The 26,207-nt window shown below is 39.8% G+C and overlaps 1 protein-coding gene across 4 annotated transcripts in view; it reads right to left on the reverse strand.

The window, feature by feature from the left end:
* The window catches only part of si:dkey-237h12.3 (teneurin-3), a 133,513-nt gene that overhangs the window by 85,392 nt on the left and 21,914 nt on the right, over positions 1-26,207 (reverse strand). Inside the window, exon 1 of one of the 4 annotated variants that reach the window (XM_076889449.1) lies at positions 10,928-11,379. The exons of the other annotated variants lie outside the window; for them this stretch is intronic. The gene's annotated coding sequence lies outside the window, so the exon portion shown is untranslated. Of the gene's footprint in view, positions 1-10,927; positions 11,380-26,207 lie in introns of those variants that run through there. 4 annotated transcript variants of the gene reach the window in all.

Below are 26,207 nucleotides of genomic sequence, written 5' to 3' on the forward strand. Positions count from 1 at the left end.
ATGTAGTATAGCAGAAGTCCCCATCATGACACAGTGTAAGAGTGTCTTTCTCTAAAAGGGCACGACTAAGGTTTGGCTGTGAATCTCTCAGCCTGCTTAAATCTCTCTAACAGCATGCATCATAAAGCTGCTCTGTTTTTAAAAGCATGTGATAAATATTCTGAATATTTATGAAAATGAAAGAGACCAGGAAGAACAACGTCTTCATTCAGATGCACAGCAGACTGATAAATGTTTCTTACAGCTGACTGATTTATATATTAGAAATCTTCTCCAAAAAGGTCAGAAGTTCAGTTTCTGCAGCAGCTAAATCTTTTCGCTGTGCAAGTTGCTGAATTGTTTTATGCCTCCTTATTGTGACTCACTCTGGAAGAACATCAACTAAATGTTTGATATGAAAAATGTATACTTTACTGCAGCAAACAGCATAAGTGGAAAACATATCATTTAGACTAATGGTGGCAAATGCAATCATTGCCCTTTAACGGCTTTGATGAGTGTATGCATAGAACACCCCTAAACCTAATGATAAAACTTTTGACTGCAAAAATGAAACCGCATCTGCAGCTTAAGGATCTTTTCCTAAACGATAATAGCTGTGATATATTTAGACAAGTTCACGCAGACACATATGTGTGATCTGTGTTTCTCAATGTGACAATGTGTGTGAGTGGGCAAATGATGTTAACACGGTGAGAGCAACGGAGCAACACTGAGCAGGTAGCAGTGGTGTGTCGACAGCATCCATGCTTCCCTGTGCACACTCTCTATTTAGCCCCTTCATAACGACTCCGCAGAGCTGTGCATGTCTTCAATTTGGTTCCTGTACTTGTAAACTATGCAATTTGCGTTTCATGCCACAGCAGGCATCAATTAGCACTTCTCTCACGCCTCTCCATCTGAACTGCATCAAATTTGGTTGTGTGCTGCTTGGAACATGATGTGAATTTGTCATGACTCAACTGAAAGGGAGGAAATGTTCAACACTGGGGAGCTCGCTTATTGCTCACCTTGGGCTTTTAAATCAAGACTGAATAGCAGATATTGTGCTTCATGATTGCAGACTGAAAAGGTATTCATCACTATTGCTGAATTATGCGTGGGGAAAAAAAGAAACAAAATGATTGTAAGGAAATAAAATACAGTTTGTGTGGGATGCACCTGGATTTCTTTTAAATTGCACGGCAAGTAAAGCAAACCTTTCTTGGACAGTTGTCACAGCACTGAAATTCAATAATTATCCTCGAATTGTTGCTGTTGTTAAAACTCTTTTGAAAAGGAAAATAAAATTTGCTGAAATCAGATACCTCCAAAGGCTTCAAAAGATCAAGCCTATTGATAGACAGGGAAAACTGAGCAATAGTGATTTTTTTTTAGGTTTGTCAAATTTTACCGCAGAGTATGTTTTAGTAGCTAGTAACCAAAAGTGTCAAAGTGGGAAGCTGTAAGGAGATCTGAGTTGATATTTGGATGCACAAGATGGTAGCACTCATCAAAGTTATATGTCTCATCTTTAATAAACCACATTTACAGATTAAGGTCTTTCTATAAATTTCTTATCTTTAACCATATCCCTATCATATAGTGCCTAAAGATCTGAAAACAGTTGTGATGCTGTAAAATTGATTAAATTGAATCTATGCAGTAGCTCAGGTAAAAGACAGTTTTGGAATTGGTGTTGATGGAAAAATAAATTTCTCTCTGCAGTCCATTGTTTCTGTTGAAACATCAGCTTTAAACTGCACCGGCCTGCCTCGCAACAGCTCATCCAGCAGAGCGTGCATGACTGTGGAACGTCTCTGTGGTGGAAGACACAGATCGTCCTTCAGATTAGGCTTAATCATGTTTGCTTTGCCTCAATTAGATAAGGGAGGTGCGCCATCAACACACGAGCTTTCTCATGCCTCCTCCAACGGTCCCTGTGCTTTTCCTCCCGCTCACCAAATGGCAGCAGTAGGAGGCAAAGGATGGTCCACATTCACACCCGGCTGAATCATTTCACACTGGAATACATCCATCAGAATAAAGATCATAAAAGCCAAGACAAGACTGACAATGGAAACTGAGAAGTGAAATCTCAGAGAAACGGCAGTAGCAGCAACATATGCTTTAGTATGACCATAAGTTGTCAATCTATTAAAAATATAGCAGCTAGTTAATATTCTTGCAAGAAATAATATTGTATGATAATACTGTATGTGCTTTACTCTTGTTCAGACTGAAGTGTACTGTAGTGTATTGATACACTAGAAAGCGCATCATTTACACCACAGTCTGGACTCACTTGTTTTATATATCAAGTTTCAACCATAATCCACAATGGACTGCTGCAAATTGCCATTTGTTTCCTTTCTATTCAACTTGTTTGATCTCTGCAGCATATTATGATGCTATATCATGACAGTAGAATCCATTCTAATGGAAAGAAAAATTCTTGTTCAAGAAGCATACTGCAGTTTGAAAAGGTTCAACAACATAGGCAGCAACTCAACATGCAGCGCTCATAGTCCAGAGATACACTTCACTGCCAATCCGTAACGCTGGACATCATCTGATAACACATTTAATCCCACAAGACGATCCTTTCTCACTGTCTGTGCAAAAATCATGTCAAGATGGGGCGTTTAACATCACATTATGATAATTTATCACACAGAGTAAATTTTCAATTCAATAAATGAGGAAAAAAAAAAATCAGATCCAATCTCTGCTTGATTTAAAACCTCAACGTGTTCCAGATATGCACAAATAATGTCAGACAATGAATTTTGACCTCATCCTGATGTTTATTCAAGGCACTGTCAATAATGTAATCCCTATGATTTAGTTCAAAATCAAATCTGCCACATTCAGGTGAAGGCCTTTTTCCTCCTACATATTCATAGCAGCAATATTGACTAAATGTCTTGTCTGGCTAAATACACAATGGGAAGTGTGATACTAGAGGATCAGTTTGTGTGAATATAAGCACAAGAGAAATGCATACAGGAGATTCTGGGATTACCTCTCAAAGCTAATATGCTATCCCAATCTCTTCAGTCAGGTCTGGACACTGAGGATTTACTGTAGCAAATGTTTAGGCAGAGAAGATAATAACAGCGGACAAACTACTATTACTGCATGAATTAGAAAGAATCAGAAGCTTTCCAGCAATGCCTAGCGTCAAAAACAACAGCCTCTGCTCTCAAAACTTCATGCTGTAAATCATACTTGTAGTGAGTTCACCTGCGGCTACAGTAGCCCTCAGAGGTCAATAACTATGGCAAGGCACATTTACCCAGAGTCTTTGTGTTCCCGGAGTGACAATAGAATCTCATTGTCAGGTGTTTAGTCAGATAAGGTCGCACACCCGCAGGGATTAGTGTCTGCTTTTCATCAATGTAATGCTTTAAAAACAGGTTTAGCAAACGTGCGGTGGATCAACCAATTTAAATGCTAAACCTCTTTCTCTCTCAGAAGATTGGGGCCAGGGGCTAAACACATACAGATAAACAAATCAACTTAGCTATAAAGACTTACAGCAAGGGAAACAAATGAATGACCCTCACACCTTTATTTGTAGACAGACTACTGGGGAAATGGTGATATAGCCCGCAAAGTGTTGTGGTGATACTTGCAGTGTCAAGTTCCTCAGTTGGATAGAGCCATCCTGAGGCACTGTATTCACAGCTAAACATGCAAACAGTGCTTCAGTACTTTGAAATAACAGCAGCGGGAGGTAATTCTTAAATGTCACTGCTTCTGGTTTAACATAACTCGGTTGCTGCTATGTATATGTACAGTAAATATATGCAACACCACTGCTCAGATGCTACCCACAGCAGTAGTTGAATTAGAAACTGGCTGGATCATGCTGGGAAGTGACATTACTCTTTGAGAGCAGCATAATGATCACTATCAATCTCTTTATTGTCAAGTCACATTAGTGAAATATCAGGGAGGAGTACTGGACAGGGGAAGGAGACCGCCGAGAGACATCCTGTACCATGGCGGCATGGCAGTGCATTAATCACAGCGGCGGGACCCTCTCTGTGTCCAAGCTGAAAACTGTCAGGGTAAACACTTCAACCAATAGAGACGGTAGTGTAACACTGGGAGAATATTCCTTGCTGGTGTCCCAACACATTGGCAGAGAACGCCATCTTTTGCTTTGCAACACATAACTGTCACAGATTTCTCATTTCAGATTCACATTTTTCTCTTAGGCCATCTCAAAATGTCGCTTCTGCTATCGCCACTCATCTTTTTGAAGAAATACAGAGCCGGGCAGGGAGACAAAACGGTCATCATTTCATAATCAGCCAGGCTCAACAATGATTTCCTGCTGTGGATATTCAGCTCAGTCATACTGAATGTAATAACAAGCAGGAAAGATGCTGTATTTTAAAACTATAATACCACATCTGACATGCACCATGAAACAGCTGGATGAACGCTTCATGACTTTCAAAGCCTATATGGAGAGCAATCCTGGAGAACTCGCAACGATTTCATCCATTAACTCCATCAATCTGAGTTTGCTCCATCAATTCCAGTTAGTGTCGACTGTCTCTGGCAGAGAGCTGCCACAAGTGCCCCAGCTAAAAGAAAAAAATAAGGAGGTGAAACTTTGCGTCTAGTATAGCAGCACACATGTCATAGTCAAGTGGTTTATAAAACCACCCTTTCCCAACTCCACTACTGCCATCTAAATAATGAACACTCTGCCACTTGCAGTAATCCTCCAGCAGCCATTCCCAGAAATAGAACAAAGTCAGACAGAGCACTCATTCCCTCCCTTTCACTTTTCAAAACAAATACTGCTGATTCCTGAAAAACCCCTTCAAGATGCTACCACTCAAAACGTACAGCATGTTAATGATGCGCAGCACATTCGCAAACAACAAATTTTGTGAACTTTTGTTGCAGTGATTCGACATTCTTGGCCACATCTAGGTCATGACTTCAAAGTTTTGCTTAGTCTCCATTTGAAGGCAACATCAAAGCATGGGTAAGCCAATGATTTCAAAAGGCATCAAGAGCTAACCAGAAAGGTACAGTAACTGTGAAGGGCACCTTTGGGCTTCCTATGATGGATGATAAGAAAGAGAAAAGACAGAGAAGAGAGGAGAGATGCAGGGCGGGGAGAGGTAGGAGAAACGGGTGAAAAGAGAAATTACTGGGGAGAGAGGTGAGCTTATATGAAAAGTATCCTTAATTAGATGTAATGTTTGCCCTCTTCCACAAACTCCTTCATGTGGTGCCAGGAAAAAAAAAGAGACCAAAGCTGATGAGTCTGGGGAGAAATATCTGCCTAAGTGGCCTTTTATTAAGGGATAAAAAGCTACTCTTTGCCTCTGTTCCCATCCACTGCCCCTGATTAAGAAAGAAGTAAAGGCGGATAATAGGAGGGGCCACGGATTTCTGACATGTCCTATTGTATCCAGATGTGACAACAGCCTGGCATTTGGCAGGTGAGACAACCTAACCTTTATCTGTCATCTTCACTTAAAAGGAGACGATTCCGTTGCAGGAATTCTAGAAAATATCAGTGTTTCTGTATAACATCATATCTAGCCTGAGGAATCCTCACAAAATCAATATTAAACACAACAACCACTTGTTGTAATCAATATTTTCACTACTCGTTCTCACTCCCATTGGAAGTGCGTTGGCACAAAAGTCAGAAAAATTTAGTTCAAATCAAATCAAATCAAATCACTTTTTATTGTCACATCACATGTGCAGGCACACTGGCACAGCACATGCGAGTGAAATTCTTGTGTGTGAGCCCCACAAGCAACAGAGATGTGCAAACACAACAACACAAACGAGCAAAATACAAGAATGGCCAACCTTCCATCCATCCATCTTCATCCGCTTATCCGAGGTCGGGTCGCGGGGGTAGCAGCCTAAGCAAAGAGGTCCAGACCTCCCTCTCCCCAGCCACCTCCTCCAGCTTGTCCGGGGGAATACCAAGGCGTTCCCAGGCCAGCCGAGAGATATAATCTCTCCAGCGTGTCCTGGGTCTGCCCCGGGGCCTCCTCCCGGTGGGACATGCCTGGAACACCTCGCCCAGGAGGCGCCCAGGGGGCATCCTTGCCAGATGCCCGAACCACCTCAGCTGGCTCCTTTCGATGTGGAGCAGCAGCTGCTCTACTCTAAGCCCCTCCCGGATGGCCGAACTTCTCACCCTATCTCTAAGGGAGAGGCCAGCCACCCTTCGGAGGAAGCTCATTTCTGCCGCTTGTATCCGCGATCTCGTTCTTTCGGTCACTACCCACAGCTCGTGGCCATAGGTGAGGGTAGGGACGTAGATCGACCGGTAAATTGAGAGCTTCGCTTTTACACTCAGCTCCCTCTTCACCACGACTGACCGGTGCAGCGTCCGCATTACTGCAGCCGCAGCCCCAATCCGTCTGTCGATCTCCAGCTCCCTTCTCCCATCACTCGCGAACAAGACCCCGAGATACTTGAACTCCTCCACTTGGGGCAGGAACTCATCCCCGACCCGGAGTGGGCACTCCACCCTTTTCCGGCTGAGAACCATGGCCTCAGATTTGGAGGTGCTGATCCTCATTCCCGCTGCGTTACACTCGGCTGCGAACCGCTCCAGTGCGAGCTGGAGGCCCTCACCCGATGAAGCCAACAGAACCACATCATCCGCAAAAATCAGAGATGAGATTCTGAGGCCACCAAAGCGAAAGCCCTCCGCCACTTGGCTGCGCCTAGAAATCCTGTCCATAAAAATTATGAACAGAACCGGAGACAAAGGGCCAACCTGAAACTAATAAATATATGTACAATATATAATAGTGTATGCATTTCTGGATGTGTATACTAAATATTTTCCTACGTGTGTGTGTGTGTGTGTGTGTGTGTGTGTGTGTGTGTGTGTGTGTGTGTGTGTGTGGCAAAATATATTGGCACTCAAAATATCCCAATATCCCAAGGCATCATTATGAAAATTAACACTTAAATTGGCTATGACAGTGAATAGTGATGATCTAAATAGGTATTATGATTATGCTCCTTTTATCTAAAAATGTGTCTGACTTTGGCACTTGCAGCAGCCTTGATTGATCAAGTGACATGCTAATGAAAGCTCTGAGACTGAGAGAGATTAGATGGCTGCCAAGTTTTGACCCTGGATGTGAAAACATCGCGGGCTAGGGATGCTCTCATAAAGCTGCTAAATAGCTTATTTCACCTCCAGCTCTGGTAGCCACCCACTGGTATCACCATGTGGATAATGATACCCGTAAATGTCCACAGTAAACAGCTGACGAACTGTGGCTCCAGACTTTTCCCATCGCCATTACATGAGGCAAGGACCATCATTATCCTATGAATTCTGGTCACTACAGCAAGACAGCCACAAATGTGCTTATAGGTGTTATGAACAACTCATTAGCACAGACTAGATGGTGGTAAAATTCAATAACAGCGTAACATGCTGAACTTTTATTATCCAGGAAAGTTGGCTGCACCCTGCCAAGTGTATAAGACTGGAGCAAACTCACAGAATTTAAAAAGGTCAAATATGAAGATAAAGAATACCAAACACAAACAACACTTTCACAGGCAGTCAGAACCCTGTAGTTTTGCCCACCTGTCAGTTCAACTCTACAATTTACACACGGGGGAGAACTATCTGCCTTTTTTTTGCCACCATGACATATTTTCTTGACACTGTAGAGTTTGCACTGCACAAATTCCTTACTTTCTTACTTTACCGGAGTATCCATATTATGACATTTTATACTGTACTTCTCACACTGCTACAACTATGGTACTCTTAGCATGACTCAAGACCAGAAGCTTAAATTTAATATTCATTTCATTGTTTAACAGCGAACATGCACATTTTATTCGTTGCACTCCATATAGTTAAAACCTCATTTGTACTTACTAAAAACAGCCACGTCAAAACTTATAATGTCGTTTGATCATTTTAATATTAGTTATATAGTTTTAATTACACAGTTTCTGCATTAAACTGAAAAAAGAACACGTTCATTTTTAGATAATATCACACATGAAAATACTGCAGCTTTCTTAACAACAGAATTCAGTGTTTGATCCAAATTTCAAGTCTGTAACTTAAAGTTGTCTATTGTGTTTCTGTTATTGACACTGGCATTTAAACACCTACTGCATGTTAATTTTCAAATCCGTATGATCCATGAATGCAATTCCATCTGCCAGAACATTTATTTTCACTTCATTTTTCAGTCATCGAATGTGAGCGGCGGTGTGAGTTCAGCCTGGCTGTTTGACACAGTGAACAACAATCATCTAATCCAAAGTTTAGTTTTTCACCAGCACATTTCAGCGCTGTTAATACGACAGTGTTCAAATTATTAGACTCAGTAGTGACTCTTTATTTTCTTATTATTGTAAATGCTATATTAAATTTAACATTTAGGTTACTGCAATTAAATTTAAAAATTTAATTAAAATTTCCCAACAGACACTGGCTAAAGCTTTCAGGTGTGCTGATTTCTCATCCACATTATTTGACTGAGTTTTAATTAAAAACAAGGGTTCACTCTCTCCCACATGACACCACTCTGAACAATTTCACACTCACATGCTTTCCAAAAACCTTATTAAGATCATTTTAGATGTGGAAATGAAGATAATGCACGGGACAAAAAAGCTTTGTCTCTTGAGGAATCAGGTCCAGGTGCTGTTCTAATTTTTAATTGATTAACCTACCTCACAATCTAACGAATCTATGTATATGCAGAGTGGACAGCTGTACTTTATATAGCATATATCCATTGGAATATGCATACTTTACTTTATTCCAGAGAAATGCTCTGGAATATAAGTTTTTGCATCATTTTGATTAAATACACAAGTCAGGTTTATTTTAGTTTTAGGTAAAAAAAGGTAAACTCACTATAATTCACTGACTAAATTAAGACTTTAGCAAATGTAAGTAAATAAAAAGTTACATTTTTTAGCGATTCTTAGTTTAACGTTTAAGGCAAGTGATGCTGTTTTCACCCTGGTTTTAAGGTGAACCACACATAAATTCAGAGATAGGCATGGAGAAATTGTGCGCTGTCCAAGAACAAAGTCCTCATTCAGATATTGCATAAATTAAACAACAGTTCATCCTTTCATTGCATAAATTATAGAACAGTTCATCTAGAAACCACGCCATAATGCACAACAGCCTTTGTTGGCTAAGGCTCTCACTGGCCCTGAGCGTCCTGACGTGTGTTTGCCAGTAAGACTAAGAGGAGAATGAGACTGGCAGAGCTGACTGGTGAAACATGAGATAAGAAAATTAAAACAAAATTGCTCAGACCTCACTGTTGATGCAAGTGCCGAGCAGCTGTCGTCCACTGAGAACAACCATGAATCAAAAGCAAGCCTGCAGGAAGTACTGATAGTCCATCCGTGCTCTATTATTTGATACTAAAGTTATCGTTCATATTCTGAAAGCACATGCATGCTGCCGTTCAAACTTTACCCCTTTTTTAGCATTTCCGACTCAGCGTGTGCAGAGGTAAATTTTCCATCTTCTCCAGAGACACTTCTCCACTCTTTCAATGTAATTACCACTGACATATATTAAGATGGCTGTATCACAATATACCAACCTCCTCAGCACCATGTCCACCCCCTCAATTACTCCAACACACAGCTGCACAGGCAAATAGGACCGAAATCCAGCTATAGCAAAAACAATATCACCAAGAGACTGCTGCTTCGAAATTACAAACCTAATGAATGTTAAGATAAGCACAAAAAAAAAAAAGGATGCAAGCAATTATTTTTCACTCATTCCAGCAGCTAAAAAATATATATGTATTCACCTTCCTCCAGAACTCACCTCATGGCCCAGAGAATAATTCGTAGTGATGCCTCATAAGATGCATTGCCTGCAGAGGAAAGCCTCATTGCATTTACCTGCTCACATTTCCCTGTCACCTGTAAATGTATGTGGGACTGCCACTGTATGACCCTTTGCAGTACTCAGACTTATTCCTCTGTTGATGCATCTGCTCTGCTTACATTGGCTACCACTCGCTACACACCAATTACTCTTTGTCTTTGTAGCTATTGGTCTGCTAAGCACTTCAATCCATCTCTGTCTCCGAGGCCATGACGTCAACCCGAAATGATTAATCAAAGGCAAGTCAACACCCAAAAAGCAACACCTATGTCCCCTGTTTGCGTACATTACCCATAATACTTCATGGGTATCATGTGAATACGGAATGGGAAACGAATTACGAGACCAGCAGTTTCTTTTAAAGCATATGATATCTAATTGTTCTTACACTGTTTATAAAGCTCAGGGCGATATTTTCTCATATTGCATTTCATACAATATTAAGGTTCCATTTCCCCCATTTCTTGCACATAATAAAGTGCTAGTACTAATGACTTGAGAGAAACAATAATCCCTTTACCATATGTGCTTATGCGAAAGAGCAATGCACCACAAAAATGCTTCCAGGTTACCAAGAAGCAACCTGAACCTGCTGAATGCGCCTTATCTTATTCTATAGTGCAAATATTTCCAAGCCTGTGGACATGATTTTTACCAGAGTGCTATCATCAATTTACACGTGTTAGGATGCAGTACCATTTTAAACACACGCCACCCCCACATGAAAAGGATCTATGAGGGGATTGGGGGAAAAAAAGAAGAATACAATAGGCTGTAGATTCCTACAGTAACAATAAGGCCCATCCAAAGAAAAGATCTGCTTCTGCACAGCCCTTGCAATGCATTAAACATTATTTTGCCACATCCAAGTTGTTGACAGATGGAATTCATGTTCAACTCTAGATTTGTCAGCACAGATGTCCAGGAACAAACAGCAATAATGAAATACAGTAAAAAGAAACAGAAATGCAGAACAGATTCGATTTTGGATTATTTGAATATGTTTATTCCAATAAAAAGAACTTGCTGTGTTACCTTGAAGAATCTCTGTAGCAATTTCCCACTGAGGCTTTACTGTATCAAGGTCCACTTCTCAGGATGCGATGATGCTGCTTGTATTGGATTTACAAACGCTCTGGATCTCTCCTCTTCCCACTGCTGCTAAGCGAGCCACACACTGCACGAGAACACTATCACACTGACACATGGATGGCACTCAAGCGATGTCAAAAGGGTTAAAACCTAGTGGACCGGAAAGTCACACCAGCATCGTTCTAGTTGCCAGCCACCGCTGCCGCACTCTCCAGCAGCTCTTCACCACCTCCCCCTTCTCTTTTCCTTTTTTTTTTTTTTTTTAAACTCAACCTATCTCATGGGCTTCTCCCCCTCCTTATGCGAGATGGTAGACGAGAGCGCTGGGCGATTTGCACCACTCTATCATGGATCGTGTTACGCTGTCTGGCTGTAGCGGCGGTCACAGACGATAGGCTGAGGAGCTTTGCGTGTGTGTTTACCCCTCCGAAGAAACAGCGGCATAAGAGAAGCGGGAGGGAGAGGTGGGATACCACCCTAAAACAAAAAAAAAAGAAAGAAAAAAAAATGGAGCGGTTTCCAGAAAAGATTATCGAGCTAAGTGACAGGCTTTGACAGAAAACCTGGATGTGAATTCATGAGGGAGAGTGCCGCTGAGGTACAGCATGCAGACCTTAAAGTGCCACTTTTAAATGGCTCTCTTTCACTTTGACATCATTTGGTTATCACATTCTAACACGAGCTATGATTCATCTTCGCTTTGCTGACCTACATATTGGATACCCTTTGTCTGGCATATTAATTTATTCTTTTATGATATCTTATGCTTAATTATAGCATATACAGTGGTATAAATGTGATCCTTACAGCTGCAGACAGGAGCAACAGCCGCATTTGCCATTGGAAATGTTCATATTATGTGCTCTGAAATTTGTAGTTTACAACACTGACAATCAAAAATAATTCATTAATGCCACACTTTTATACGATCTGTCAACAATGGGATGAGAAGCTGTCTTGTTTTGACCCATTCCTATTCATTATGTTACCAGGGTTGTTCGTTTACTTTTGACAGCCTGTTGAAAAAGAAATCTGTGTTTGTTCTGATATAAGACATACTTTCAAAAACTGTACTTATCAAAAGAAAACAGTTTATTTCCATAGTCCACTGTGAACTGGAAATGGCTTTGTTCTAATTAGCTTTCTTAAGTTGTTTTCTTCAAATGTAATCTAACAAAGCGAACTGTAAACCCAAGTAAACACATCACTATGTTCATTTGATAGACGCTGCTATATTTATTGTCGTTATGTTGTACTTCTAATTTTATACGATTTTCTGTTTTTGCACTTGAGTTGATTAGCATCCTGGTTTTGATTTGATTTGCTCCGGCAAATGACACAAATCTATAGTGATTTATATAATATCACCCAAGAATGTGGCTTTTTTATTACTCATATTTCCACCGTGCATATTTCGTCAAACTCTGCCCCCTATTAGGAATTTAGGAAATTGTCTAGACATCGTTTATCTAAAGCCTAACACATTTCTCAGTTTTAAATTTTATCCAAAGCCAACTAACATCTAGAAGAGAGATGCTATAGACGCTAAGTTTAGTTTAAAAGTCCAGAAATAATATCAACAGACAGGATAAGAATGAATTCTATGGTCAGCTTTACTTGACTTTGCTTCCTGGTGATAACAATACCTAGTCAGGTATTACAGCTATTCAGTGTTACACTTCAAAGTTGTTGAGGCAACAAGAGGAAGACGAGCTGAAAAAAAGAATGCCAACGTGTGCAAAGGCCAAGACAATATCAGTCGTAGTCAATTGTATGTCTCAAGTTCTAAAAACCTCTCTTTCCAATAATAGAAGGTGTCTTTCCTTAGACCCTTGTTAGCTTCAGAAACTTCACATCTTCAGCTCATAACAGGCTTTGTGTTTGCTCTAAAGCCCACAGTAGAACAGCCTGCCTGCCATCATTAGGGTTATTTCTTAAAACACTGGAAAGATCTTTGAGAGCTATAGATAAAATCTGTGAGTGCCCATGTAATTACAGTGTATGTGGATCAATAAATGGTTTAATACAGTATTGGCTTTGAAGATACCCTTAACACAATCTGCAAAAAAAAAACAAAAAAAAAAACCTTTCTTTCATTTGAAGCATCAGAAAATAGTGACCTTTAAAGCTAAAGTAAAATGCCAGTAAATTGTCAAATTCATTATTATGTGTTCAGATACTATGAAAATGTGAAGATTTTATATAAAGTCATGTGTTTTAGGCTTAAAGGTGTGGGCTTGCTGGTGAATGCAATCCAGAGATCACCTTATTCAGCATGTGGTTGCAGTAAAACACACGGTGGAATCAGCTGTTTCCTTTTTTGGGTTATTACATTTTTTTCACTAAACAGTATTAGTGTCCACTTTAATATATAGGCACTGCTTGCAAAACAGTGTCTGAAATAGAAACTATAGTCATCATATTTACATAAAGGTTCAATTCTCATCACATATGCAAGAGATTATGCTAGATATAAAACCATGAGATTATTTTTCAACCTTCCCCTGCCTCCATGTACCTACAGTTTTTTTTTTTTTTTCTCATAGCCTGTATGAGATGGATGCAGCTGCTGGTTTATGAAGTTCCATTTGATGGCTCATCTGAGCTTTTGGATGTCTCCAACTTAGTTTTTTACATTTTTGGATGAAACAAAAGACACCGCTCACGTGGTTACAACGCATCCCACCCAAAATCACACCATGTTTCTCTCTGCATGGGGACATAAATTACAAAATGAAAATCATGTTGCATTACGTAGCAATTTAAACGACTGATTAAAAACATAAACTTATCAGAAAAGTGGTTATAGATAAATTAAGCAGTGGGTTTTTTTGTCCAAAGACTTCTTTGCAATTAGACTTTTTTGCAAGCAGATAAGTTTCCCCCTGTTGAACAGTGAGAAGAATGCATCTTTAAAGCACTTGGACTCGCATTCAGATCAAAAAGCCATTTACCTTTTGTAAAAGGGTCTGTGGTCTTTCTAATTCTACTTGCCCTCCCTCCTGTATATGTATCTGTTTTTAATACCAAAGCCTCTGTTTTAAATCTCTATAAAACATACTTGTTTAACTAAATAATGTGCAATGCATTTGTAAAAAATGCTGTTGCCTTTTCTACTTAGAAAACTACTTCTTCTGATAGGAGTCTAATAGGTCACACAGTGCTGAAGTGCATCATATCTTCTTGCACAATCAATTTGGCATTTCATGTTTTTTTAAATTATCATGTGGACGCAGCCGTCTGTAATAATCCACTTTAATGATCAACAACTAAAACAGCAAAGAACTGATAAGACTTCTTTGAAGGTGGACACCAAAAGTGATGCCTCTGGGGTTGAGAACAAGGGAGAGCTTATTTGACATTTTCCCACTGCAACCACACATTGACTCAAAGAATTTGGTCACGCCTGTGGGCTCAAGTAGGGAAATCTGTTTGGAGTTTGGTCTCCAGCTCTAGTAATCAACGAGTGCCCCAGTTCAGTACGGCTTGAGTGAAATTCATATTGAGTGGCCCATATTATATTCATCCTTCATCCTGAAGAAAAGGTATTTGAGACCTAGTGTAGGACAGACTATTTTAGGAAGGAAACATTTTTACATTAGTCACTTTAGAATACCTTGGATATGATGTCAATTTCCATTCTTTGGGGAATAACAAACCTCATTATAATTCCCACAGGATATGTCTTAGGCGGAGGGTAGAATTAAAACTAGACACAGTCACGTGGGTGAGTTAAAGCCTTATCCCATTGCAAGAAAAATGTTCAATTATCAGATTGAAAGTCTATTTTTAAAGATAGCCCACAATACAACCAATACACTGTGTAATATTTGTTTTACCGTGTTGCTGGTAATGGCCAAAAGAACACGAGGGTTCATTTGGACAAGAAATAAATATCAGTCTGTTCGAATACCTACCTTTTTTGACACTCAGCCATCAAAATTTATCCTCCTGCTGTCAAAGCAAGTTGACCCTAAAAGCCCCCTTGATACCAAACCATCTCCAGCCAAGCAGCTCATTTCCACTACAGCACCATGTGCAAACAAAAGGGGGCAGGAGAAGCAGGGGCGAAAAAGCAGTCACACAAAGATGCTGCAGTAAATTTTACCCAAGTAAACAATATGGGAAACGGGCCAGGATTTTCTTCACATAATATGCTTAATTCTGCAGCTTAAGGGGGAAAACGGACTCTTATTTCTACTAAAGAGCTGGTGCTAAATGGCAGCTATTCAGCCCAGTTTCAATTTTGACATGCTAAAGCTGTCTGAGGTACTCAGTTACTGGGGAGTGGGATGTGGGCGGGGGTGGTAGATCTCTTTGCTCTCCTAGAGCACTATGGTTTCAGTCCAGCTGGCCTTTAGAATATGGATTATGTGGTGCCGTGGCCTGGCTCTCGCTCCATGGGGGGCTGGACAGGGTGCCCAGCTTCAGCGGACTCCCCACCGAGACCCCTGGGTGAGAGGACGCTGAAAGCCCTCTCGGTTCTCAAGGCTGGATCGTTGAGAACGTGGCAGTTGCTTCCCACACCAGCACCATACGTCAGTGTGACAGAAAACTCGAAAAAAAAGAAAAGAAAAGAAAAGAAAAAGAAGGAAAAAAATGACAGTGAAAAGGAAGATGGCGGGGAGAATGATGGGGGAGGGTGACTGGAGTGAGAAACATCGAGGAAGAAGCAGAAGCAACAACTGTTATTGTGGCAGAACTGCGACACTGCATTACTGCCAATCACAATGCCTGCTCTGCGAGGAGAAAAAACGGGTGGGGAAAAAATAGAAGAAGAACCTTGGGAGTGCAGTGCAGTAGATTTACCTTTCAAAAAAGTCTGGGGCGATAATAAGTATCCAAATGACAGCTCTGTGCCACCGCATCCCAACTAAAGTTAACCAGAGGTCCTAATGTCGAGTGCCAGCAGCAGACACAAAGGTCTGAACAGTGGGGCGCCAAGGCAGCTAGCACAGCATGGCTAAATGGGGCAGGTGATTTCCCATCTCCTCCACTGCCCTCAAGGCACAGCCAATCACTGCTGGGGAAAAGTGCCGCACCAGCCTTCAAGCTAGGAAGCCAGTGAGTGGAAGGGCTAGAGAGGGAGCTGGAGTCTATCTGGGACCATGCATTATTCACATGCATTGCTACGGCACTAAGACCTCCACAAAGGAAAGGCCTCAGGTTCCATCAGTGCCGACTTGTTTCCAATCTATTATTGATGGCAACACTACACCATATACTTTTCCCTGATTTACTGGATTCTATCATTGTTTAATAAAGGCTATTTCCAGTAAAGTCAGAACAAATGAGCACAATATTTCCAAGCATGGTGCCAGTGGGTGCTTCTAGTCACTGGGACCTTTCAGAATTGGCTTTAATTACACAAATCATGCCCAGTGTTATACCATTACAAAAACGAAAGATCTTTTGCATTGAAATGGGGAATGCACTTGCCCTAATATACACAGCAAAACCTGAAACATTTGTGTGAATCATCAATCATGTCAAGGTAGGTTACCATGCAAAATTAATTTCAGCATGGAGACCTCCAGTTAGACCTAAGTGAAATAAATGAGGTATCCAATTACCACATTATGATCACATGCAGCCGCTGTTAAAAAAAAACATGCACCGACAAAGTTAAACACTAGCAGCTCACCAGTATTGAGTGGAGAATTCAAGCTCCCAAACTTTTTTGTTTATGAATTCTTTATTACTTTAAGTTTGCGACTGTTTCTGAGCCTGCTTACACAATGCTGTCAGCTATTTTTGCATTGTTAGACAGCAAGGGACGCAGACTGAAAAGGCACAATGCAGACAGTGTTATCAGTAAACTACTGGGTGACAGAAAATATTCATTCAAATTAACACTTGTCATATTATAAAATGGGTCAAGAACTTTTAAAGGAGCATTTTGATACTGAGATATTCTAGTAAGCAGAGATGAAATGGCACACGGTTTGTGTATTTTATTCTTGCATTGTATCAAAAAGCTAAATTATCCTTTATATTAAGATTTTATCAGAATATGTTAAAAAAGCTTCGGCCCTTTAATTCAGAGGCCGTCCACATTATTACCATGCACACATCAAAGATTTCCCCTAAATCTCTGCAGGAAACACAATCAATCTGCTCAGTATGCGAGGCTAGGACAGCAGGCCATCTCTCCCTTTGAGGATGTCGACGCATTTGACCGATGTGCAGTCGATCCTCCAGATTGTGGCTAATCATCATTACCGACTGCTGAAACAATGACTTTCCTTCAGCCCACTCAGCTTCAAGAAGGGCACAAGGGACCTGCCAGTTTTTCTTATGGTGGCTTAACACTTAAGTTGGGATTTAAGGAATTAGGGCAGACTTGGACACAACAAAATGTGCACTCTGATCATCCAACCAAGTCATCAACTATGGCCTGGCTCCCACTGCAAAATCTGCCTCATGAATTACACAAAATTCAACAGATACTGTATTTTTGGGGAAAGTGTAACAGTGCTGCAGATTCAGTTGAGGGAGTTTTATTTTAAACATTGTAGCCTGAAAACAAATGATGACTGCTGCATATCCCTAACAGGAAAAAAAAAAGTATAAGACAATGGGAGGAAAATGAGGACAGATGCATAGAAGGCAGTAGTAGGGGAATTCTCTAAAATGAACAGTGGATTATGAAAAATGGCTTCTTCCTTACAATGCTTAAAGGTTAGGTCTCTATTACACAGAGAGCAAAATGTCAGCAGTATCCCCTGAAAGAGTGGACTGTGATATTAATGGAGAGTCCAGGGAATGGGCTTCCCCTGACTGAGTTTCCCCTCTACTAGACACATTATTCATGTAGTTGTCAGCCCACACCTGGTGCATATAACACTAACATCTACAAACTAAATGATGGAAAGAATATAGCCCACCCTGGTAGGCAGCCAGTGGTGAAATGAATGTTGTTCATGAAGTATAATGGAGAGTAAAAGTACTGCTACTAGATAATCTAAGGGCTCTTCACCCGCACAACTGAAGTTGTCGCCCAGGACATATTAGCATAATGTTCAATTTTGTAGCTAATACTATACTTTCATTTGGCACTTAGCTACCTCTGAGACTTGCATGGATGGGCAAAATTAAGCACAGGGTCTGTGGAAAAGCTACCCTCAAGAACTGTAGGCAGGCACCACACGCAATGGAGATAGCGCTTCATCTCCAGCGAATGCTGTAACAGCCTTGGAACTGAGTCACCACCCAAAATAAACTGTGGTATGAAATATTAAAGGAGGAAATGAGTTATCATTTGTTTGAACTCCTATGTACATTTTTTTCTTTATCTCTAGTCCTGACCACAGAAGCCCTTATCAAATTCCTCAAAGCAATTATCAAAGCATTTTCCGTGTAATCTAACCACATAACATTACTTAGGACATAAATGATAAAAAACTGTTGCGTTCTGTGGAAATGTGATAGACCCAGACAGAATGACATGATGATTTAATGTTACACAGCGAGTCATCAGTCACACAGCCACCACTTTATCTAAGATGCAAAATGGCTTCTGCATGAGGCACACTGTGGCACTGGATTATTTGTGAGTAATATTCTTTTGCCATGGTAAATATATTGTGTCATGCAGCAGAGGGTGGAAGAAAAATTCGCTCTCAAGCTGTTTTAATGAAGTCCCAAATGTCATCCTCATACTTCTTTCAAGAGCAAACTCCAAGAAACTCCTCTTGAAGCCTGACTGTCCCTCAGTGCATTTTCGAGTGATTTGAAAACAAGTCACTATTGTGAAAGGCAGTCTAAGAAGTACAAGAAAAAACAAAAAAACAACAACTGCTCCACAGAAAAGAGTAAGAGATGGGCAGTAAACTGGTGGTTTGGACTATTACAACCTTTATGACTGAAGACATTGTATGAATTGTGGAGGCGGCAGCGTGCTGTGATTAGGGATGTCTACAAATCTCTTTCATCATACAAAACTAGTTAAATGATAGAACGGTTTTGCCAATCCTGTGCCAAAAATTACTTTAATAATCACCATTTTATGATTCATTTGAAATTACCCATTACTGCTACATCTTTACAAAAAGACTACAAGAACAAGGGATTTCAGCGTAACATTAGAGCTTGAATTAGAACCAACACATTTTTTCTCAACAATACGGAGGAGAAGAGGAGGGTGGACAGCCAATTACTGGAATACTGTGTGTGTCATTTTGACACCACGCTTCGGTTTCTTCGCCAATGTATTAAATGTACCAGACATAAAGGCTACGCTGCAGTAATGATTGAAAGACTGAGCATTTTCGCATAAACAAACTAATACGGTGTCACTGTTTATTTTGACAACTTATGTCATCCTGCATTTAGTCACTGTTTGTACTGTGCAGTTTAAAATTAAGCTGAAACAACACACTAATGTGAAAGGATGTTTCATCTATGTTAAGATGCTATTCCACTTGACTAAGCATTTTTCGGCTGAAGTGTTTCTTCAATATTTCAAGGTGCTTTCTTCTATGAGTTGAAAAAAAAGTTGATAAAAAACAAGTGGCAGTATCAGTTCGACTTGTTTAATCTGCACTGGGCAACTTTGCATGTTGGCAGCTCCGAATGGCAATTACTGCAAACTGGACACAAAAATCATGTAAATGAATTGTAAACAGTAAACTTAAGTTTGCCAGTTTGGCCCGTCTACCAAAAGTGTGGGCGATGTGACAATTTTAGATCATGGGTAATCTCAATTTGGCATGCAATCGCTTTTTCAGAGAAATCATATCGATTATATCATTAAAAGGTGCTATATAGTGTTTAGGTAAATGTTTTCAAAATGTTTGTCCTGATGTCATTCAACTGTTTTTCCAATGAGGCTCTCAGCCCATGGAGAACCTCCAAGCTCAGTGTTTCAGACAATGGCTCATGCCATTGCATGCTAGGGCCGCTATTGACAGATGCAGTCAAAGCACTGTCCTCAGACCTAGAAGGTCCTGAGTCCAATCCCACCATCAGGCCAGGGTCTCTGTGGAGTTTGCATGTTCTCCCCGTGTTAGCATGGGTTCTCTCTAGCCTCCTCCCACGATCCAAAGACATGCAATTAGAGGGTTTTGGTTAACTGATGATTCTAAATTGTCCATAGGTGTGAATGTGAGTGCGAATGGTTGTCTGTCTCAATGATTTAGTCTGGCGACATGTACAGGGTGTACGCTGGTTCTCGCCCTAAGACATCTGGGATAGGCTCCACCCCCCTGTAACCCTAAATTGGATAAGTGGAAGAGAATGGATGGATGGATGGATATACATAACAGCTCTATTTAAACAATATTTCTAGATGATTCCTATAGTGTTAGTTGCATTGTGTTTGGGTCAGTATACATAAACAGCATATATAATAGTATATATATAGCATAATTAACTAACTTCACAGTTAGTATGAAGTTAAATTCACTCATCTTAAACTTTTTGAACAGATCACAGCACCAATCTTTTAGGGTTTTTGCTAAATTGAAAGTATTTCCTCCCTTGGTCTGAAAGCACGAGGACATCATTGGCACATTGCCTTTGCAGATTACTTATCAATTCAATTCAGTGTACTTTATATATAGCTCCAAATCACAATAACAGTTGCCTCAAGGTGCTTTATAGTGTAAGGTAAAGACCCTACAATAACGCAGGAAAACTGAGAAAACAACAACAATCAGATGACCTCATCTGAGCAAGCGCTTTGGTGACAGTGGGAAGAAAAAACTTCCTTTCAGAACCAGGCTCAGGGAGGGACGGCCATCTTCTGCAACTGGCTGGGGGTGAGGGGGTATACTCCCATACCCGACTCCTACTGTCATTCTTATCAATAAAGTGATAGACAATAACTGCACTAGTCAGCATTTTCTATGTACTTTCCATTTGGTATGCTTTAGGGCACCCTTCTTTTCAGCATGTAAGGATAGAGGAGAATACTGGTAGGCACAGTACTGGTTATGATACTAACAAAAAAACAAAACAAAACAAAACAAAAAAATCAAAGAACAATCGCATCGAATTTTAGTATCAAATGTCATAACTATTATTCTGGTGACATTTGTAATTATGGACTTGCAGTGAAAACAGGATGTTCTGAAACATAGTTTTTAAGTGAGGTTTTAGCCATGAGTCACAGTGATTTGATCTAAAAAGATTTTGACATTCTTTTGGCCAGGTCACCCACCCTTAGCACGGTCAAGCCTGCTCTGGATATAAACTCGGTTTATTGTTGAAAATGTACCAGTGAAAATGTACTAGTGGGTAGTACATTTTGTGGCAAAAGAAAATCCAGTTGTCGCCTCTATGGTGGGATAGCGTCTGACAAAATGTTCTGACATGGATCAAAATTTGTTAATTTAATAAAGTTACTTCTGATAATATCAGTGCCTTTGGGTGTAGATCAGGGTTGCTTAATTTTGATTGGAGGTGATGGTAGGCTTTATGTTATGCTTTCACTGATGTGCACCGTTTTATGTGACTGTGTTAATTTAGGATTTAGTTTCCAGAATTTTTATATTTTTTATGTATTTGTTATATCTAAGGCTCACATCTGTAGTTTAAAAAATAGGAAAAATGTAGTAATGTATAAAAACAAACACAAAAAGTCTAGCATGGGTTAATTTACTTAAATGTAAGTATATTAAATAAATAAAAAAGTTAAACGAGACCTGAATGACTGAATACACAGCAGTATATCAGCTTTGGCAACAATCAGGACTGAGCATGTTGCAATATATTTTGACATATTTCCTTTGTAAAAATCACTCTTTAAACAATCACCCAGACTGTTCCTATCTGCAATGATTTTCCTTTAGAGCTGCCATGCAAAACTCTCCAGACAGCTCCTTCAGGTAATATAGAAAAAGACAATAGGTGGAAAATGCTCTAACCTATTTGCCAAATGGTCTGTCATCTAATGCCCTGGTGCTGTTCTATTGTCTAATCCTTCTGCTGAAGCCTCTAAAAGGATACATCGGTCTAATAAGATGAATGGGCTTTGACCCTGAAGCTGCTAAAAGCCAACCTGGCCAATTTATCTGAGTGACCTCTACTCTTGGCAGAGACGGGCCTCACCTCTTTTGGAAGCCTTCAGCAGGATCAATAGCACAGACGCAAAACAATCCAAAACAATGAGCGTCTAGAAGTTGGGACTCAACAGCTCATTGGCTTTTTATGAACCTGGATTATGTGCTTAAGATCAAAGACTAGCATTTGATCATTTCTCTGTATTATCAGTCTCTTTCTACCTTGCCGTATCTCTTTTGTGGTGATAACAAAACCAACAACAACTCCAATATCTAAAGAAAAGTCCTTGAAACAATGTAAATAATGCCATGATGGAGTTGTATTTCACCTAAAAGTCTGCCCTAATTCAATAATGTGTTCTCAAATTCAAATGGCTAATGTAAAACAAGATCAACACACAAAAAAGCTAGCTTTATATTGAATCACGACTAATTTAATTATACAAATATCAATCACACCTAGTTCAGGGCCAGGATTGGTACATTGTGAAGTTCATTTTGAGGGGAAATGAGATTTCGTCGGCTAAATTAAGGATTCTGTTTCATGTTCTGTTTGTTGGTGTTGGGTTGTGTTTAACCTAGATAAAAGGCCCAGCTTGGATGTTCAAGGCAAGATATGAAGAAGAGAGCCTTTTACATGAGAATATGTTTTCTTTCTTTGAGCATGAATCAGTTTACATGGTATACAGTATCAATCGTTGGCCTCAAATCTATATCTGCAAAGTGCTTAGGTTTGCATTGGTGATTAGATGAATTGAACCGAGAACAGTCTGTTACTTGAGTATCCTTCATAGCTCGGATACCTAATGCCTTTTCCCTGCCTCTGAAGTGACCACAGTTTCAGGATGCTTTGCTCTGGGCGCTTGGCCAGAAAGCTTTATGTATTCTGATACCATTCATTTTTAATCAGGACCAGAATATCCTTCCAAACCTCTGCAAGCTGCCTTTGGCTGCGCGACTTCAATTTTGTTATGTTTTAATTGATTTGGCAGTCCTCCTTATTGTTTATAGTGTAAGTTGACTGTTACTATTGCTAATATTCCAAGTGAGAACTATCGCACTACTCATTTGAATAGTTCCTATTTTTCTCTCCTTTTCGTCCAGTTGCAAAATTATACTTTTTCCCACTATAGTATGGTGTGAAACTATTGTCTGTTCAGCACATTTCACTCAGCTCTCCAAGCCGACATACCTATCCTCATCTCTGCGTGCAGTGGAAGGATTTCTGAGAGCCGGGGTGGGGAATCTTCCTCTGTGGTATAATGAGTTTGACAATGAAAGTGACACTGTGTCCTCTTTGGACCTTGCCGTGTGATCAATCATAACAATGGCTCACCATTTCCTCCTCTGGATACTGACCTTTCTACCTTAAGGAAAGCAAGTGTGTGAATGTGTTATAGCGTGCATGTGTGTGTTGCTCTCGGTTTGAGTGTGCCATCACCTTCTTTCCAATCAGCCCTTTAAGTCCTACATATCCATTAGAATGTCCTTTAGCAGAGAGTCCTTTTTCCCGCAAAAAGCAAACATGCCCTGAAAAAAATGCACTACTGAGAGAATGCTGGTCTCGTTAATGCTGTCATCAGAACTATTTTGGGCAGGGATAACACACTTGGAAATGTTAGGGAAGTGACATCAGGCTTATATATTAAAAATCCTACCACCTGAACAGCTTACAAGGTGATTGATGCTGTTACTCCAGTAAGCACAACTGCCAACGTTTTATGCAAATATCAACGACTGAGATTATTTTAGGCTGATTCTCTAATGGCTCAGTTCTCATAACAAGTGACAGAAAAGGGAATGATGTGTGGAGAGAGCTGTGAACATGGAGAGATAGGTGACCCTGCCTTCTGCCCTCATCTCCCAGATTAGCCATCAGGACATTTCATTAGTACTTTACTTTCTATATATTCTGCACTTGTGTTTCTAATTCTGTATGTGCTGCATATCCGCTTATATAAATCATCAAGATTAAATAATAACTATCAAACGCGTCTCATTATGCTTTAGCCACAAATGTCCCTTGTCAGCAATAAGGGGTCTAGACCAGATTTTATAGCCGTTTTTATGCCACTTTTAATTGTCATTTTATCTGCACCACAGATGTACACAGTGTCTTTAATGTCTTTAAGACAGCATAAAAAACCTAATCAATACACTGCTTCAATTGGGAAAATGTTATACAGTAACTGATGTGAGCAAACCGTCAAGAAAAGGTTTTAGATTCAGATTGTAAAATGTGAACATTTCATACTGCTACTGGTATTTTTTCTGGAATCATTTTACAAGATTTGTACATTTAACTGTAAATAAATAATAAGGAAAAAACAAAATTCAGAGGCATATTTTTGCAAATTGGGCCCCATAAAAATTAAGGAAGCGTATAATAAACTAAAAAGTACTAAAAAGTTCTATAATATAAAAGTTTTGTCTCGGTTTTATTTATTATTTTCTTCGTCTCAGCACCGAGTACTACTACAGGTGTTTCTCTGAGGGTGCGCAGGGCTAGTATATAGCCTAAGTGGCAAAACCCAGGGCATAAAATATTTGTGAGCGCACAGCAATAATTTAAGGCAACTCAGACAAGCATATCAACATTTTTATCAGCTCATTTCTTTTTTAAAAATGTGGTTGGACCACAAGAGGACAGTGTGCAAAGCAGTTTTAATAACACAAAAGACCACAAAGAATAAGGTTTGTAACATTCGCCCCCTGCCTGGAAACCCTCTATATTTATATATTTAAAATTCTTCTGTGCACAAGAAACAGCGCACAGCAGGCTATGGTCTGTGTACAAGTTTCCATCAAAAAATTTAGATTATTAACTCAGGCAAATATTACAGACTGTTTGATATAGTAAAGGTAAATTGAGATTGAAACCCTTTGATTTGCGCATTGTTTGAGCTAGATGAAACACTCACATGATGAAAACTCCCTGAAATCCTGACTGAAGTCAAAGTCTTTTAATGAAACATTTATTCATGTGTATAATAGACTCAAACACATTTCCACAACCAATGAAAAGATCCAGCGGTATAATTTGGAGTAAAAATGTGCTTTTAATTGCATGTGTCAAAAATAAAATTAGTGCCGCCCAACACAATTAGCACAAAACATTTCTGCATTTTTTTGTTACTTGGTCACTTAATTGGACTAGATAAGCGTGGTTTCCCTTTTAATTTTGCTACACTCCTGAGATTATTAACACCACTGCAGCCTTTAGCCTAAAGAAATGCTCCATAACAGCAGGTTATGTGCTTGGAGGATATGTTCTAAGCAATTAGAAATATATATATATTCAGCGTGACACCTGCAAAGCAGAGGCATTTTTATATTCCAGTAAAACAACTACAACAGGAGAATAATAAGACTTTCAACTTTTTGATTGTGCGCCTCAGTATTGGATGATAAAGGACATAAAACCACTGCACCATGACAATAAATATAACAAATATTCCTGTGTCCCAAGATAGGGGAGAAAAAGGAGATCATAAAATAAGGAAGACATGAGACCAAATAAATTGGCAGGTTGATCTAGCCAAGGGACAACTTTTGAACACCCTGTGTTGATCCAGGAGAAGGAAGAAAATCCATTTTAGCCCATATGAAGAAAAAAAATAAACCCAGAGACCTGACTGTCCTCAAGGTTTGCTTTTGAAGTTATTTTTCTTTCTTTTGTACGTCTTTACATTGTGGTGGCTTTAATTTGCCAGCAACAAATTGGAAAATAACATTCTTCTTGATTACATACTTTACAAACAATCAGTAGCAAGTGTTTACCTATAGGTCTATTTTCTTCACTTCTTAGGAGAGCAAAGATAGATCGATGGATTCACACAAAAACACATTGATGGTCTCCAATTGCAGGAGACATACCAAACATACATGAAGCTACAAAACAAGACAAATGGATCAACGCACTAATCCCAGTTTCTTACAGTGATATTCACAGAGTCTAAATTGGTTTCCTGGCTATTTCCGTATTACACTGTAATGCAATCACTCAATTAGGTTGTGTGATGAAATGAAATGAGCCGTTTTCTCTCGAGGACAGTAAATAGTGGTCCTTGTAATTGACAACTGCGGAGTAATTCCTAATCTTAATAATATGTCCTGTAGTCTAACACATGCAAGTAATTAGATCGAGGCAAGCATGGGTTAAAACAGTGTCGTCTGTGACGCTCGGCTAAATTGAGGAGACGGAAGTCAAAGAAGCAAGT

This window comes from Maylandia zebra, linkage group LG2, assembly GCF_041146795.1.
Source record: "Maylandia zebra isolate NMK-2024a linkage group LG2, Mzebra_GT3a, whole genome shotgun sequence".
Classification (NCBI taxonomy): domain Eukaryota; kingdom Metazoa; phylum Chordata; class Actinopteri; order Cichliformes; family Cichlidae; genus Maylandia; species Maylandia zebra.